Genomic DNA, 15,027 nt, shown 5'->3' with positions numbered 1-15,027 from the left:
TTTGTAGCTGCCGTTCAAGTCTTCCCTTCACTGAAACCCGGTTAGTGCTGGACATTAGGCCTGGTGCTTCGATAATAAGTGGCAATATGTGGTGGCCGTCTTCTTTGTGGAGTCTACTCCGAAACTTCACAAACGAGCGTCGTCTTCGACTTCAGTCTTCTCAGGCGTGTCAGTTATCCCTCTGACTTCCAACCCCAACATTTCTGAGGGATCGCTCGGTCCCGGTCGGGCAACTTTCGCCTTGTGTTTCAATGCAGGCCAAAAACAAGGCCATAGTGCTGCTGCTCCTGACCAGGGTGTAATCGGTACCTGAGTATTGTCCTTGCAGAACCCAGCCGAACACTGTATAAATGGCGCAAAGGCTGTCACTGAAGCACTCGATGCGCCCGCGCACGAGTTTCCAATAGTTGTCCGAACCCACTAACACGCTTATAGTGGGTGTTTGTGTGTGCCCTTCTTCGGGTTCATCGGAAACGAGTAAATTGCGGTCGCAAAGCACATTTACGAGTTGAGTTTTCAATGGCGGATCATCTACCGTGTGCACACCTCTGGCACTTCAAGAGCATCGGGGGTGACGGGACATGAATGTAAGCGGCTGTGTAAGGTGATCGCCACCTTCCGGCACTGGTACAATCTCGGGCGATGCGAGCTTCCAAACGTAAACACGGCCAAGCCCTCCATTTCAGAACCAGGTAGGGCCAGCTGACGACAGAGATCACTGCGCACGAAGGTTCGTTGGATTCCAGTGTGGAGGAGTAGCCGGACCAACACCGGCCGACCGCATTCTCCATATGCCTACACTGTGGCAGTCTGGAGCAGCACCGACGAGGAGTGAATGCTGCTGGCAGGAGCGGTCGTCACGTTACAATCGAATTCTGCAAGTTGTTCACGATCGGCGTCTCCATCACGGCGAGAACCAGTCTGGCAGGTGGTCCCCAGTCGCTCCCAAAGGTCTCAAAGGACGGTTACGTGCCGTCTCGAACAAATCTCACACTTGAGTTTCGCGCTAGTGTGGCAGTTGCGCGCCACGTTCCCTTGCTCCCGCATCTAAAACAGCAGTGGTTTCTTGAAAAGCGCCGTCGCTTTTTCGCCACTGTTAAGATGGCCCGGCAGTCACTTGCCTTGTGGCCCTGACTACCGCACAGGTTGCACGTCACTTTTCCTCCCGGCAACAAGTTTGCTGAACCCGATGCAGAGCCTGCTGACAAGGCCAAGGCGGACGTCAAGTGAGGAGAGGAGGTTCTCGGCTGCTGCAGGATTGAAGACATCTTCGAGTCAGAGTTCGATCAAAAAGCTCTGCTTTCCTCCTTGCTCTCCACCTGAACCTTTAAAAACGCCATGATGGCCTTGACTTGCTTTTCTCGAGATGTTGGCTCAACGTTGCCGTTGGCGGTCTCCTTCATGCGCTGACGGTAGAGAATCGCCAGGTCTTCAAGTAACGAGCGCATGAGGACTTGGTTGAGGATCACCGCATACTCGGAAGCTGGAACGCCAAGGCTCTCTAGACAGCCAGTCCTGAATTGTACCTGCTCGTACAGGTCTTGGAGGCGGGCCACTTGCGTCGACAATTCAATCAGTGCGATGGCGAGTAGGCTATCTACGTGGTCGTCCACGAGAAGTTCTGTGCGTCCAAACCGGTCAGTGAGGATCTTCACAGCCCGACGGTAATTGGCGTCATTTAGGCGAATCCATTCAACTGCGCGTTTTGCGTCTCCGGTAAGGTAAGACCTTAAATACGTAAATTTCTCTATGTCCGGTAGGTCGCGGTGGCTATGAATGGTCGCTTCAAAATGATCCCAAAAGCCCTGCCATTCGCGTGGCTCGCCAGAAAAGTGGGGGACTTGCAGTGTCGGCAGGACAACCTGCGATATCAATGGACGAGAGCCGATGTGCGACGGCGGGTTCGGGTAGGCTGCAGGGCGAACGCCTTTGACCTCCATGCTCTGTGGTTGAACTGGTTGTGGTTCTCCTGCAGTTCCTCCGCCGGAAGCTCTCATGCCTGGCGCCCGCAGCTCATTCAAGGCCGAGCGCAGCCGACTGATCGCACGACATATGCTTTCTTGATATTCTATCACGTCGGCAATATCCTGGTCGAACTCATCGCCTTCGAGTGCTTCCCCGATCTTGTCATCCAGTTCTTTCAGTGAGCATTCTTTATAGCCAGCTGGTCTATGGCCTCTTGCAGGCCATGCGGAGATGGCGAGGAGTTTTCGTAGAGCTCGGTGGCTGCCTTGAGCAGCCTCGTGACTGCTCCACGGAGAGCGCCTCGCTGACGACGGAGCTTGTCCATTGGTCAGGACACTATGCCAGTCTTCCTTGTCCCGGGTTTCACGGCACCAGAAAATGTTAACGGAAGAATGACCGAAGCAAGACCGAAGCCATGGCTGCATGTTACGGGGATGATAACTTTACTCGCACAGTCTACTTGATGATGATGACAATGGTAATGGTTCATACCCGAGATTCAACACCTTGTACCGCTTGGTTGAACAGTACATGCCCGGCCTAAGAAATGTTAAGTGGTTCGTGCGATGCCTGCGTGGTCAGCAAGTAGATGATCATGCGGTTGCTGTAGAACTACTGGGCCTAAGTGAATAGATACAAAAGCTCAGGGCTGTCAGAATGAAAGTTGTGATGGTGCAAAACATTGTGCGGTAGTACATAAGGCTGGGAGGATTAGTAAGAGCATTGGGATCGAAACCAGTGGATCATTGAGCTCTACAGGGCATCATACTATTGTTTTGTGCTGGTCTACTGCTGTGTAGAGATGGATAAAACACATATATTCATATCATAGCAGGCGATGGTGGAAGAACCCATTGAGTTTGTACATTAGCAACCAGCCTTGTGGGAAAGCAGCCGTTGTGTGTGTGTGACTGGAGATGAGTAGTTTTGTAACTGTAGAGCCTGTAGAAAAAGAGGAAGATGGGAAGCAGGCAGGGGCACGTGGTGCATTATTATCATGATGAGTGTAGTTGGATTGAAGAGAAAAAGTGCAATTGCTCCGTCTAGGATTCTGGGTCCTTGACTCGCGATAGCTTCCATGACATTTTTGGCGCCAATCCACCCAGGAAACTGCCCTTCGTGGCACCACTAGCATGACTTCGCCGATTGACCGCAGTGGTGTCGTCAAGAGCAGTGTTACGCGAGCTCTCATGCACTTGAACAACCTGCTGCAGAAGCCCTCTCTCGACATGTTGAACTGACCTTCTACGTTGATTACGTCATTTACCAAAAAACGGAGCTCACTGGCCTCAACGGAAATGGGCTAGATGCAATGGATGATGATGCGCTTGAGCAAGAGCTTGAGGAGTACACCCATTATGTTTCGTATGCCACTTCTCAGTCATGATCGATTTGTACTTGGAAACGTCCAGCTGAACACTCCCATCACCGGCAAACGCGGTGGGCCAACCGCTCCAGTCCCTGATCTAACAGGTGCGTCGGGTGGCCTCCTGCACGTGTCGTGGCGCCGGACAGTTGCGCTTCCCAAGCTTCAGATTCCGTCATTCTAGGGCAATTCCCATGACTGGCATGCATTCTGGGACCATTTTAGCATGGCCATTTATGACAACATTGAGCTTCTAAAGATCGAAAAGCTTAAGTACCTGGTAATGTATTTGGGTCATTAAGGGTAACGGAGTGGATCCCTAGAGAAGGCAAGCGTGGCAGGGGGTGGCAGAAAGCTAGATGGACAGATTGAGATCAAGAAGTTTGCGGGGATAAATTGGTCACACTTAGCACAGGACCAAGATAATTGGAGATCTATGGGAGAGAGGCCTTTGCCCTGCAGTGGGCATAGACAGGCTGATGATGATGAATGTACTCGATTGGAGATACCAGGTGAGCCATTGAGGGAATTCAGCTTGTGGATGCGAACTACGACCTTGCGATGAGCACCTTCATTCAGAAATTTAGCCAACCAGACTTGCTAATAAATGAACATTTCGACCAACTCCTACCATTGAGACTGATACAAAGCTCAATGGATCTCGAGAGGCTCCACGGAACGTATGACACAGTACAGTTTCATGTGAGCACGCTGGAAGCCCTAGGAGTTCTGCGAGAGCAATACGCCAGGGTCCTCAATTGTATGTTCCTTTAATTCCTGCCCTACAATGACTGTGATGTATTGGCAGAAGGTTAAAAAGATGGGCCAAGGATGAAGAGATGAATTTCCCTTCCCCTTCCAGGTGAAGGGGATATTGGAGTTGCTGAGAATCCAAATAGAAATGCATGAGGAATAGAGACCAGGACGCCTCCCATTGAATGCAGCTCGTCGATTTGGCCGGAACGCTGACTTAACTCCCCAGGGCAACCGGACGGACCCTTCCCCTCAGCATTGGCCTTGACTGCAAAGTCTGAGTCCTCAGTTGGACTGCTGGCTCAACCTGCTGGTGACTGAAAAGAAGATACAGCTGCGTAACGCTTGCTGCTGCTTTCGGTGGGGCAGGTGCAACCATGTGGCTTGTCAATGCAAAGTGTCCCGCAATTTTGACTGCAGCACCTGCAATTGGCGACACTTAACCATTCTGTGTGACGTGTTCTATTCGACCGACTCTACCCCGCCCCGATCGAAGCCGCAAGTACAAGCTGGAGATGGTGCACCTGCTGTTGTGACGACTTGGAGTGGACACTCTAGGGCACGGAGCAAGAATAAAATAGGAGGGGAAACTGAGCTTCCTGGGGCAGCCTGATAACATCACAAGCACTTGGCGAACGTCAAGTTTCAGGCATCTGGCGGCAAGCGAAGGAAGTGCGCGGTCATCGCCACGGCCGGCGAGCATTCTTTTCTCGCCCGCCCAGTCCAACCCGGCCGTGGCATTGCGTCGGCATTTCACCGGGCCGCCGAAACATTCAGTGGCCGAAACGAGAGTGTGTGCACTCTTCTGGGCTTCCCTTGGCTGAAGAGCCCGCCTTCGCGATTAATTTTCTGTCAAATATAAATCGGCCAGTACGAGTGAATAAAAGGGGCATTTTCTTTTATTGCGTAGTAATCTTTGTTAGCAGCAAGAACAAAATACAAACCTGTAAACGCCAAAAAATTTAAAACATATAAACGCACGGCCTTTTCTCGCATGCGATGCGCTAGAAGCGAGTTGAGTGCACCGGCCAATTTATTAGTCATGTGACAGTGCACTGAAAAGTGCCAGCATAACCGACGTTGCGGGACGATGACTTGCGCACGCGAGATAAACGCGCGTTCCGTCCCCGAGTCGCGCAGCAGCTCGAGCGCAAGTGATGCACGCCTTGTGGCGAATGCTGCGATCGGCTGCCGGCGGCGTGCCTTTGTTCCGGCCGTCCCAATCGCCCGGAGAGAGCGTAATTCTGAAGAGGCCGTTTCGCCGTTTTCCGCCGCACCGCGGCGCGCATAGCCTAAGGTCGCTTTCCCTGGCGTGGGTGGGTGCAGAGGCAGGGTTCGTAGCGGTCCTTGAAACCCTTGAAAACCCTGGAATTTGAAAATAGCATTTTCAAGGCCTTGAAAAACCTTGAATTTTTTTAGGTCCTTAAATTTCCTTGAATTTCGTATATTGGCTTCTGTTCAGCCAGTTTTTAGCGGATGCCTCTTGAACGCCTGGCAACTATGTACTGGAGCCAACAAGGCATCCAATCCAATCCACTCCTGTGGCTAGCGTGGTTGCAGCGGCAGCAACGATCAAAGCTAAGCCTACCCTACCGGTGTTGTGGGAAACATGGTGTGTGGATAGTCCAAGTCGTCTTCTGCAGCTGCAATATGCCAGGAAAATGCAACTTCCAGCACGCGTGGTTAAGCAGTGCTGCTTATAAAGAGTGGATTTCTCTGGGCACATCGAACTCGCATCGAGCTAAGTGCAAGGTATGCGCAAAAACATTCGACGTGTCGTCAATGGGGGAGTCTGCCCTCAAAAGTCACATGAAAAGTGCAAAGCACGTGGAGAACATGACAGCAACTGCAGCGCATAGTACTGTGCGGAGCCACTTCACAGCTGTTGATAAGCAACGCATCGAGCCAACTCCTTCAAGTTCTTCAAGTTCAACGTCGTCGGATGTGAGCAGCCTGTGCAAAGCTCACGAGATTGTGATCGACGCGGAGATACTGTGGACCCTGAAAATGGTCACGGCGCACTACTCCTACAAATCGTCAGCACATATAGGGGATCTTTTCAAGAAAATGTTCCCGGATAGTGAAATCGCTAAGGCATTTTCCTGCAGTGAAAGGAAATCTGCGTACGTGGTGTGCCATGGTCTCAGACCTTTCTTTCTCTCGCGCCTACAACGCGAATTGGAGCAGTCTGATGGCTATACCGTTCTGTTCGACGAGTCTTTAAACGACTACCTGCAGAGGAAACAAATGGACATTCATGTGCGGTACTGGAGCACAATGCCCGAGCGGGTAACCACGAGGTTTTACACGTCGGTGTTCATGGGACATTCAACTGCCGAAGACCTTCAAGAGAAGCTTCTGGGTGCCCTGGAAGATTTGCCGCTGGCGAGAGCTGTTCAGCTGTCAATGGATGGCCCCAACGTAAACCTGAAGTGTTTTAGAGGATTGCAGGAGTACCTGCAGCAGAACCATCAAGTTCAGTGTTTGGACCTGGGCACTTGCGGACTTCATACCATACATAACGCGTACAGGGCGGGCATTATTGCCAGCAAGTGGGGCCTAGAGAATCTCCTTTCAAGCCTCAGTGCCATTTTTCATGATGCGCCAGCGCGAAGGGAAGACTTCTCTGCCGTGACAGGCCAAGTGACATTTCCACTCAACTTCACTGCTCATCGCTGGGTAGAAAATTTCCCGTCATCGAACGTGCCATTACCCTGTGGGGCGACGTGCAAAAGTATGTCGCATGTGCAAAAAAGAAAGAGGTGAACTGCCGAACTGTGCATCGTTCATCCAGCTCAGTGACTTTTGCCAGGACCCACTGCTGTTGGCCAAACTGAAGTTTGCTCTGGGCATCGTGATGATTCTAAAACCATTCCTCACGGAATATCAGCTGGACAAACCACTGGTGTTCTTTTTGAAAAGAGTTCTCGAGTGCCTCGTGAGGAAGCTTCTTGTGAGATTTGTGAAGTGCTCGGTGCTGTCCGCTTCCACAGGAGTTGTCGGCATGCTGAAGATGGATGTCGCAGACCCAAATAACCATGTATCATCAGAGAAAGTTGATATTGGGCACGCTGCTGAACAAGTACTCAAAGCCGCGAAGGTGAGCGCCAGAGATATATTTGCCTTTAGGATGGAATGCAAACAGTTCCTTGTAAGCACAACCAAGAAGATTCTGGAGAAGAGCCCGCTGACATACCATCAAGTTAGGAACCTGTCGTCGCTTGATCCCCGTCAAATGGCCTCAAAGCCAGATGACTGCCTTGCAGGCTTCAGGAAGGTCTTAGACGCACTTCTTGCAGTTGGTCGATTGGGTGAGCATGAGCGCGATTCTGTTCTTGGGGAATACACAGAACTTCTGCAAGAGAAGAAACACAACCTGCGACAGTTTGACAAACACTCTCTTGGCCTATACGAGTTCTACCTTGAGCTGTTGAAGGGTGACTCATCCTACATGCACTTGTGGAAGGTTATCCGGCTTCTTCTCCTCTTGAGCCACGGGCAGGCAACTGTTGAAAGAGGCTTAAGCGTCAACCGTCAGGTCTCTGTAGAAAACCTTAAGGATATCTCGTATGTGTCACAGCGAATCATTTGTGATGCTGTAAGCAAGGCTGGTGGCGTCCTGAACATTGGAATGACGAAGGAGTTGCGGAAGTCTGTCGCAGCCGCACACAACCGCTATCGGGCCTACTTGGAGGATACAAAAAAACAAGTGATGGAGCAGACAAAGGCATCAAAGAAAAGCCACATTGAAGAAGAGATACAGAGCATCAAGACAAAGAAGAAGAGGCTGGAAGCAACAATCGCTGATTTAACAGCCTGTGCCGACAACTACGCTCTGCGGGCGGAAGCCACAAGCGACATCACCTTGATTGTGAAGCCCAACAGTTTAAGAAAAACTGCAAACGAAAAGTCCCTGGAGCTTGCAGAGATGGATGAGAGCCTGAAGGGGAAGCTTCTGGAACTTAAAGCCTGAAGGGAAGCTTCGGGAACCTAAGCTCTACTGTTTGAACCTAGTCCCCTTTTGTGCGTGTGTGTGTGTGCAATACGTCTAGATTGCGAGGTGAATCAGCAAAAAGGATGTTGAAATCAGCCGACAACAGTGCAATCAAACCAGCATTAAATGAAAATTGTGCTTGCATTTTCTTCCATGCAGTAAAATATGTGCTTCCATGCTGTGAAAGATGGTTTTGTGTTTTTCTACGATCTCAAAAAATGTTATCTTGAGTCCTTGAAAATCCGTAGTTGGGGCCTTCAAAGTCCTTGAAAACCCTTGAATTTTTTTCTTCATGGTCGCTATGAACCCTGAGAGGGCGAAAACTCGGCCTTCGCAGCCTGTGTGCGACGGTTAATAATAAAAACGTTACCGCACACCAATGCAGGAGAAAGGTAAAAGTAGTTGCTGGAGCCATTAGGGTAGTTACTGGTGCCTTTGAATTTTCGACGTAGACCATGCCCGGGGTGATGCATAAGTGAATTCCTTGCACAGCAGTATTCTTTTTTGTAGTCACGCGTGGTTCCGAAACGCAACACGTTTTCCGGTTTTATTTCTGAAAATCTCGTACATGTTGTTTGCAACGCACGGAACGCATATTCCGTGCGTTCCGACCAAGAACCAAATTATGGGAATTCAACCGACCGAAATCCAACCATTAGTAAACACGAAAATACCCCCAATGTCGTTTCCTTTTTTCTCCTTTAAATATGTGGTCTTTGGCAGATAAACTAGATGACATGGCAACACTACTTGAAACGTTTGGCGTAACTTTTACCGCGATACTATTAACAGAGACATCGTATACTTCAGCATCTGAAGTGTATACTGTCCAAATGGCTATCGGTAGTTCTTCCGCAATAGGCAGATTAAATGGCTGGTGCCGTTTATTGGCATGCATACTTTCATATAGAAACGTACAGAGAGACTTCCAGTCTACCATACATGGACGTGGTCTAAGTAATGTAATAAAAATATTTACCCGAGTTACGATTGGTATAGTTCTCCTCTTGATGTGTTTATTCACTAATATCCCAAACAACTTACATACAGCCGATGTTGTGCATACAGATATAGTGATCAGCTTAACTGCTCACCGAAAAAAATAATGCCCTTAATATGTGATGCCAACAAATTATGTGCAGAATATATTACCCCAGCAAATCTAGAAATTCAGAAACAGTCTTTCGAAAAAATACATATGTAGAGTCGATAGCGATATAAAAGGCATCGCGGAATATCATGACTTTTTCACTCACGGCAAATAATTTGGTAGCGAGATTGCAGTAGGTACTTGGAACCCCTAAGCATATTAAATAAAACGCAAAAAAATGATTGATTTGTACCCGTGGAAGCCTAACAGATTATTTGACTATCGTAGTCCCCTGCCTACAAACAATACACGAGAGCTTATCGGTATTACGCTGTTTTCGCGCACTTGCACTTGCAAACACACACACACACACATAGACGCGCGCGCACACGCGTACGCGCACGCACGCATGCACGCGCACGCACACACACACACACGCACACGCACACGCACACGCACACACACACACAACAGATACCCAGAGCGTTCGAAACAACTTAAAAGGCAAAAAAAGCATATTTTCGCACAGCGATATCGCACGAAAATGCTGTAACAGCAAAAAAAGAATTCAGCACGCTGGCATTCACTCTGCCCGAGATGACAGAACCCTGGGCTATGGCATTCGCCTTTCAAGCAAACGACCACTGAAGCTGCGTGCAAAGGCAATCGTGGGTGTTAAACAACGTACGTTAAACAACTTTGTACTAGTAGGATCGAGTCAAAATACATAGACCACATAGTGAGAGTTTTCTATCCCGAAGACACGACAACGAAGGCTGATTTACAACTCAAAGCGCAGGCAGCGTCGGCCATACGAGCCTCGCTTCAACCTTAGGCTAACGGCGCCGCCTCGCGGCGTGTGTCGGAGTTAGCAAAATTACACCGCTCCCCTTGCTTCCGTGCCGAATGGGACGGCCGGAGCAACGGCGCGCCGCCGGCAGCAAATCGCGGAGGCCACGAAACAACAGTATTGCTTTTAATACATTCAACCAGGTGCCGCTGTCAAATTGTTCACCGCCGCAGCTGCGGAGCTCCGTACGTCGCCGTAGTTATCATTGTGACATTATCTGGTCGCTCGATCGCACCGTCCGCAATGGGCGTTTTCTCTCCTATATATTCTTGCTCCGTGCTCTAGGGCAACGTCTGTGTTACCTCAGATGGCCCAGCAGCCAGCGTACTTTTATTTGCCAGGATGTGTCTAGGGCCATGAAATGAACTGTTGTTGGCACAGAAGAGCTGTTTCTAGTAACACTCGGCAGCACGAAATCGCACATGATGTTACTCCGCTGGCGAGTGAAGGGGATGCTAAGCAGACGAGCTCATGGAAACCAGGTCATTTGGAAGCATTGGAAGTTCCTGAGATTTGTGCCAGGGTGAGCCCACAACCAGACAGTGTGTCAGTCAGTATAGTGGAGGAAAAGCACTTTGACTTCGCTGACGCTTTCCAGCCTAATACATGGGAGACAAGAGAAGTTAGCATACTGGTTTGATTCGACGCCTACTGGGAGGTGACCATGGGCAAAATAGAGAAGACCAAGGCAGAGTTCACGGCTGTAGAAACAGGGCTAAGTTGGACCATTCATGGAATGCGCGAATCTCCATCATGTAGATTTGCTAGTGTGAGGCTCCTTTTGGGTGGCACACGACAGCATATTGACGCAAGCACTATGTGGTGACGGAACAGGCGTCCCAGTTCACCGTGGAAAACCGAAAACCCTAAGACGCGTCAAAGCACATGTAAGAAAGCAAGCCCTAAGTGAAAAGTAGTTGAAAAAGCGATGACAACAAATAAGATGATTGTAACAAGTAGTGCTACAGACAGCTAAATGCGCACTTGCCCAGAAGACATCCAAGTCAAGGCCTGCATCCTGGAAAATGATGCGAGGAGAACGCCACTGAAAAGGCAGGTAATGGATGTCAACATTGCTAAGCGATATTGATCAACGTGCAATTTGAGTGAAAGTCAAGTGCCTAAGAAAAGTTGAAAAGCTACCGGTGCTAAGGAGCCAACAAAAGCATGCAATAGAAGCTGATCCGTTTAAATGGCCCCAAAAGGAATGCACTAGAGTCAAATCCCGCTACAACGAAATTGACGGGAGGTGTGAAAAATTTCACTGAAGCGTAATTTGCTGTGGCAAAATCTGCCCAACACACCACAGAAGGGCGAGAAAAATATCCGTGTATATTATGCGCATCATTGACAGTATAATGCAATGTCTGGGGAAAAAAAAAAGTGATATGCAATTACTTCGTGTTTATAGAAATAACAAATGTACCAGTGATTGTCAAACTGTTGTTTGCCTGCATGTAAAGAGCGCATTACCAGTAGAAGAAATGCAATCGCAGAACATATTGCCTGTACAACTAGGCGCATCTGATTACTTGCAGATAGCTGCTAGGTCATTGGAAGACCCCCTCTCATTTGTGGCAGGAGTGGCACCCGTTATCTTATTTTCTGGCTGGGCACGGCGGCATGTAACCTTGGAAGGCAAGCGCATGCTCGTGATAAAGATAGGATGTTGCAGACTAAAGACTGAACAGGGAAATGTTATTCTTGATTTTGCCTGAAGAATGGCAGAAGGAAAATGGCAATGACAGCTGGGTGATTCCACAAAAGAACGAGCGTGCGTGGACATGTGCATATTTCTTTTTTTTTTCATATTTTCGTGAGTTGTGCGCAAGCCAGAGAGTAGTTTAAAACTGCAATTTGTTTTCTTCTAGTGGGTGTACTTCGCGGTAAAAAAATTTGCACAGGTGGTACGGGGGACGCACGATTTCTGGTGACCGAAGTTTTTTCCAACTTTGGGGCTATCTGACAACAAGGTGTGATCATTCTGACTAAAATTTGTTTGCAAACAAAAACTAAACAAAGATGACAAACAGGGCAAAACAAATTTCGTGTTCTGCCATGAACAAAAAATTTGAAAAAGCTCTGAATTTGCATCAGACGCTAGATTGTCGCAAACTTTGACGCCCCCTATCTCCATATCTGTAGTTGTGGCCAACTTGCAAGTTATAGGTAATGGCGACCAGATGTTTGTAAGCATATCTGTAAAATATCGCTTGTCTGGAAAAATATTAATGTACGCCAAAAAAGATTGACTGCTGTGTTTTTCTCAAAATGCGTAAATTTAAAAATCAAAATAACAAACCCGGTCTGGATATTTCTAAAGTTGAGGAAAAGAGACTCCTCAGGAGGGTCAACAATACTGCTGAAAAACATGTTGCATCATTTTGTTCGTACCGAAGCTATTAGCGACTGAAATCGCACGTTTGAGACGTGTCTCCATGCTGTCTGCTCCGCTACTGCTGCTGCTTTTCTGGCTTTGGGCTTTGATAAAAAAAGTTGCTGTTGTTCTGCAGCCACACCAGCTACTTTTTTACCTTTGATGTCTTTCTAAGAGAAATCCATGTTTCTAATCTTTTATACTTGCGATGCTCACTGTATAAGCACTAGCACAGCTACGCCTGTGGCAAAGAGGCTCCAAAAAAGTGCCTTTGTGGGTGTAACGTTTCTTTTAGCAGAAAACAATTAGCAGGGTAACAAAGGCCACGGACAGGCCTTTGGCTGTAAATAATACACACTTCATTCACTCATGTAGTTGAATGGCTACAAACAGACCAGAATAACTGTTGAAGCCATGAAGCATGAATGAAGAACTTTAAGCTGATACTATATTCTGCCCTGCTACACAACTACCTACTCTAAATCAGCAAGTCCCCTCAAATGCTCTTATACTCTAGTTACACGGGCACACCTAACCATGGTTACGCCTAACTATAGTTACCCAGCTTAACCGCAGTTAGCGCTAACCATGGTCGGCTGCTGTTACACGCAATCCGAGCGTGTGTGTCAAGCTGTCACGTGGTCTATGCGATCGCGAAATGACAAATTATGTTCAAGCTACTGTAATGACAAAAAAAGAGATGTTGCAAGTTTATAACAAACTATTCAAAACAGCAGTTGCAAAAATATCTATTTTAGCGCACACGTTTACGTTTTTTTTTAGACAGCGCGAACGTAAAAACAACCCGTCAGCACTGTCTACGAAGCCAGTCAACAAGCCGAGGTCAGCCAAAGCCAGCGCTGTAAAAACGTGTCGTGGGTCGTCGCCCTTTTGTTGGAGTGTATTTTTGCCCATGGAGGAAGAAAAAGTTAGGAGATGGCATGACGTCACGCAGCTAGCCTTCGCAAGCCCAGCTCCGTTGAAGCCGCTCCCTCCGCCGTTTCTCTTTCTCAAGCCGCCGAAGTCGGCCCAGCACGTGACCTCCATGGTCGGGTGGGCCGGCGGCGGCGGCGGTCTCCGACTCCGGCGCATCTCTCGTGTTTGGTTGGCGGTAGCTTTTCCCCGTCCTTCCTGCATTTGTTTGCTCGGTGATCTCATGCCCGCGTGCGGGCAGGAGTGTCGCGTATGTGCGAAAGACAAAAGCCCGTGGGAAAAAAACCAACATATAGCAGGCTTCGCGACAACGGGCAGCAGAGTAGTTTCGAGCAGACGAAATTGAAGAGCTCGCGGCGGCAGTGCGGTGGGGTCACGTGGTGCAGTGACGCCTGGGCCGACTTCGATTTTACTTTTTATGTATAGGCTTCACGTTTCTCCGGTAGCGCCGTCTCCTAACTTTTTTCTTCCTCCATGATTTTTGCCATTCCGGAACGCTTCTGCTACCTTTTACCGCTTGCACTGTAAATTTTTGCGTTGCGGGATGTGGAACGGAGGGATTCGAGGTTCTTCTGCCAAATGTTTATCAGCACCTTCGTTGTCTCCGTCGTCCACAACACGCGCTTCGCATCGGTCGCCGCGCTGCACTCGTCCATCCCTGTAATCGCGTCCGACGCCATGTTTGCAGTTTGAAAGCCCAAACTTAGGTAGCCGACCGAAGTTAGCGCGGACCATGGTTAGCGGGCTAACTGCAGTTAGGTCTGCCGTGTAACTGCGGCCGACTATGGTTAGGTCTAACTGCGGTTACGTTAACCATGGTTAAGGGTGCCCGTGTAACTAGGGTATTACTTGATCAAACTCTCCCCAAGAGTTTAACACATACTGCGCCTGCACAGGTGACGCGTCATCTCCAAAGATGTCAATCGTTGACCTGCAGGCATTTCTTGCATGGCTGAAACGATGTCTGTCAGATACGGGAGTGTTCCTTGGGTGGTTCCTGGTGGGCTTCAGTGTGCGCTGCTAATTCTGTCTTTGGATCTTAATTTCTCTCACCGCCTTTGGGAGATGGTGGTTGCTCTTCTGCTGAGTCCCAGTTGTGTATGGCACACTCTCAATGCAGTTCCTTGAAGCCGAATTTCCATCACTAGCATCTTCTGGGGCAAAACTCAGATGAGCAGCCACACCAACACCTTGCCGTCGCCTACCCTCTAGTGTTTTCTCCTGTCACATAACATTACCATCTCACCACTCTGCTTCCGTGCGCCACTTCTACACTTGTACTTTGCCTTCATCTTTTTTTACTGCGCTTCTCCTTTCTGGGGTCTTTTTGGAATCTTTTGGCCAGGCAATGCATCAGCCGTTGCCTTTGCCGCTAGACTCCTGACATGCAGCCAGGTTGGGACGGTTATGGTGGGGTGAGCTTTACGCAATAGTGAGTGGTGGCAGTAAGGTAGCGACACGTGGCTAAATTTGTGTGGGGAAGGGAGCCTATCTCACGTGAGTGAAAGTCGTTAGGAAGGGTTCTTTAGTCAGCGGGAATGATGGTAACATTTACGGTTTGGAATCCAAGGGCAGTTGTGGCAGCACTGAGAAGCAGGTCGGATGCCACCACAACAAAAGCAAATCTGGGCTTTGTCTGGGGTTTGCCAGGCAGCAGGGTTATGGAAATGGGAAGTGGTTTAGTAGCGAGTCGAAAGGA

The 15,027-nt window shown here is 48.9% G+C and overlaps 1 protein-coding gene and 1 pseudogene across 2 annotated transcripts in view; both read left to right on the top strand.

Moving 5' to 3' along the window:
- The window catches only part of LOC144147216 (focadhesin), a 263,925-nt gene that overhangs the window by 41,916 nt on the left and 206,982 nt on the right, over positions 1–15,027 (top strand). The gene's annotated exons all lie outside the window — the stretch shown is intronic.
- On the top strand, positions 5,542–8,072 carry LOC144145458 (uncharacterized; annotated as a pseudogene).

The sequence above is a fragment of the Haemaphysalis longicornis genome, unplaced genomic scaffold, assembly GCF_048455015.1.
Source record: "Haemaphysalis longicornis isolate Haplotype H1 unplaced genomic scaffold, Haemaphysalis longicornis Haplotype H1 scaffold_7, whole genome shotgun sequence".
Classification (NCBI taxonomy): Eukaryota; Metazoa; Arthropoda; class Arachnida; order Ixodida; family Ixodidae; genus Haemaphysalis; species Haemaphysalis longicornis.
The sequence above is the reverse complement of the archived record's forward strand: the minus strand, read 5'-3'. Positions and strand labels throughout refer to the sequence as shown.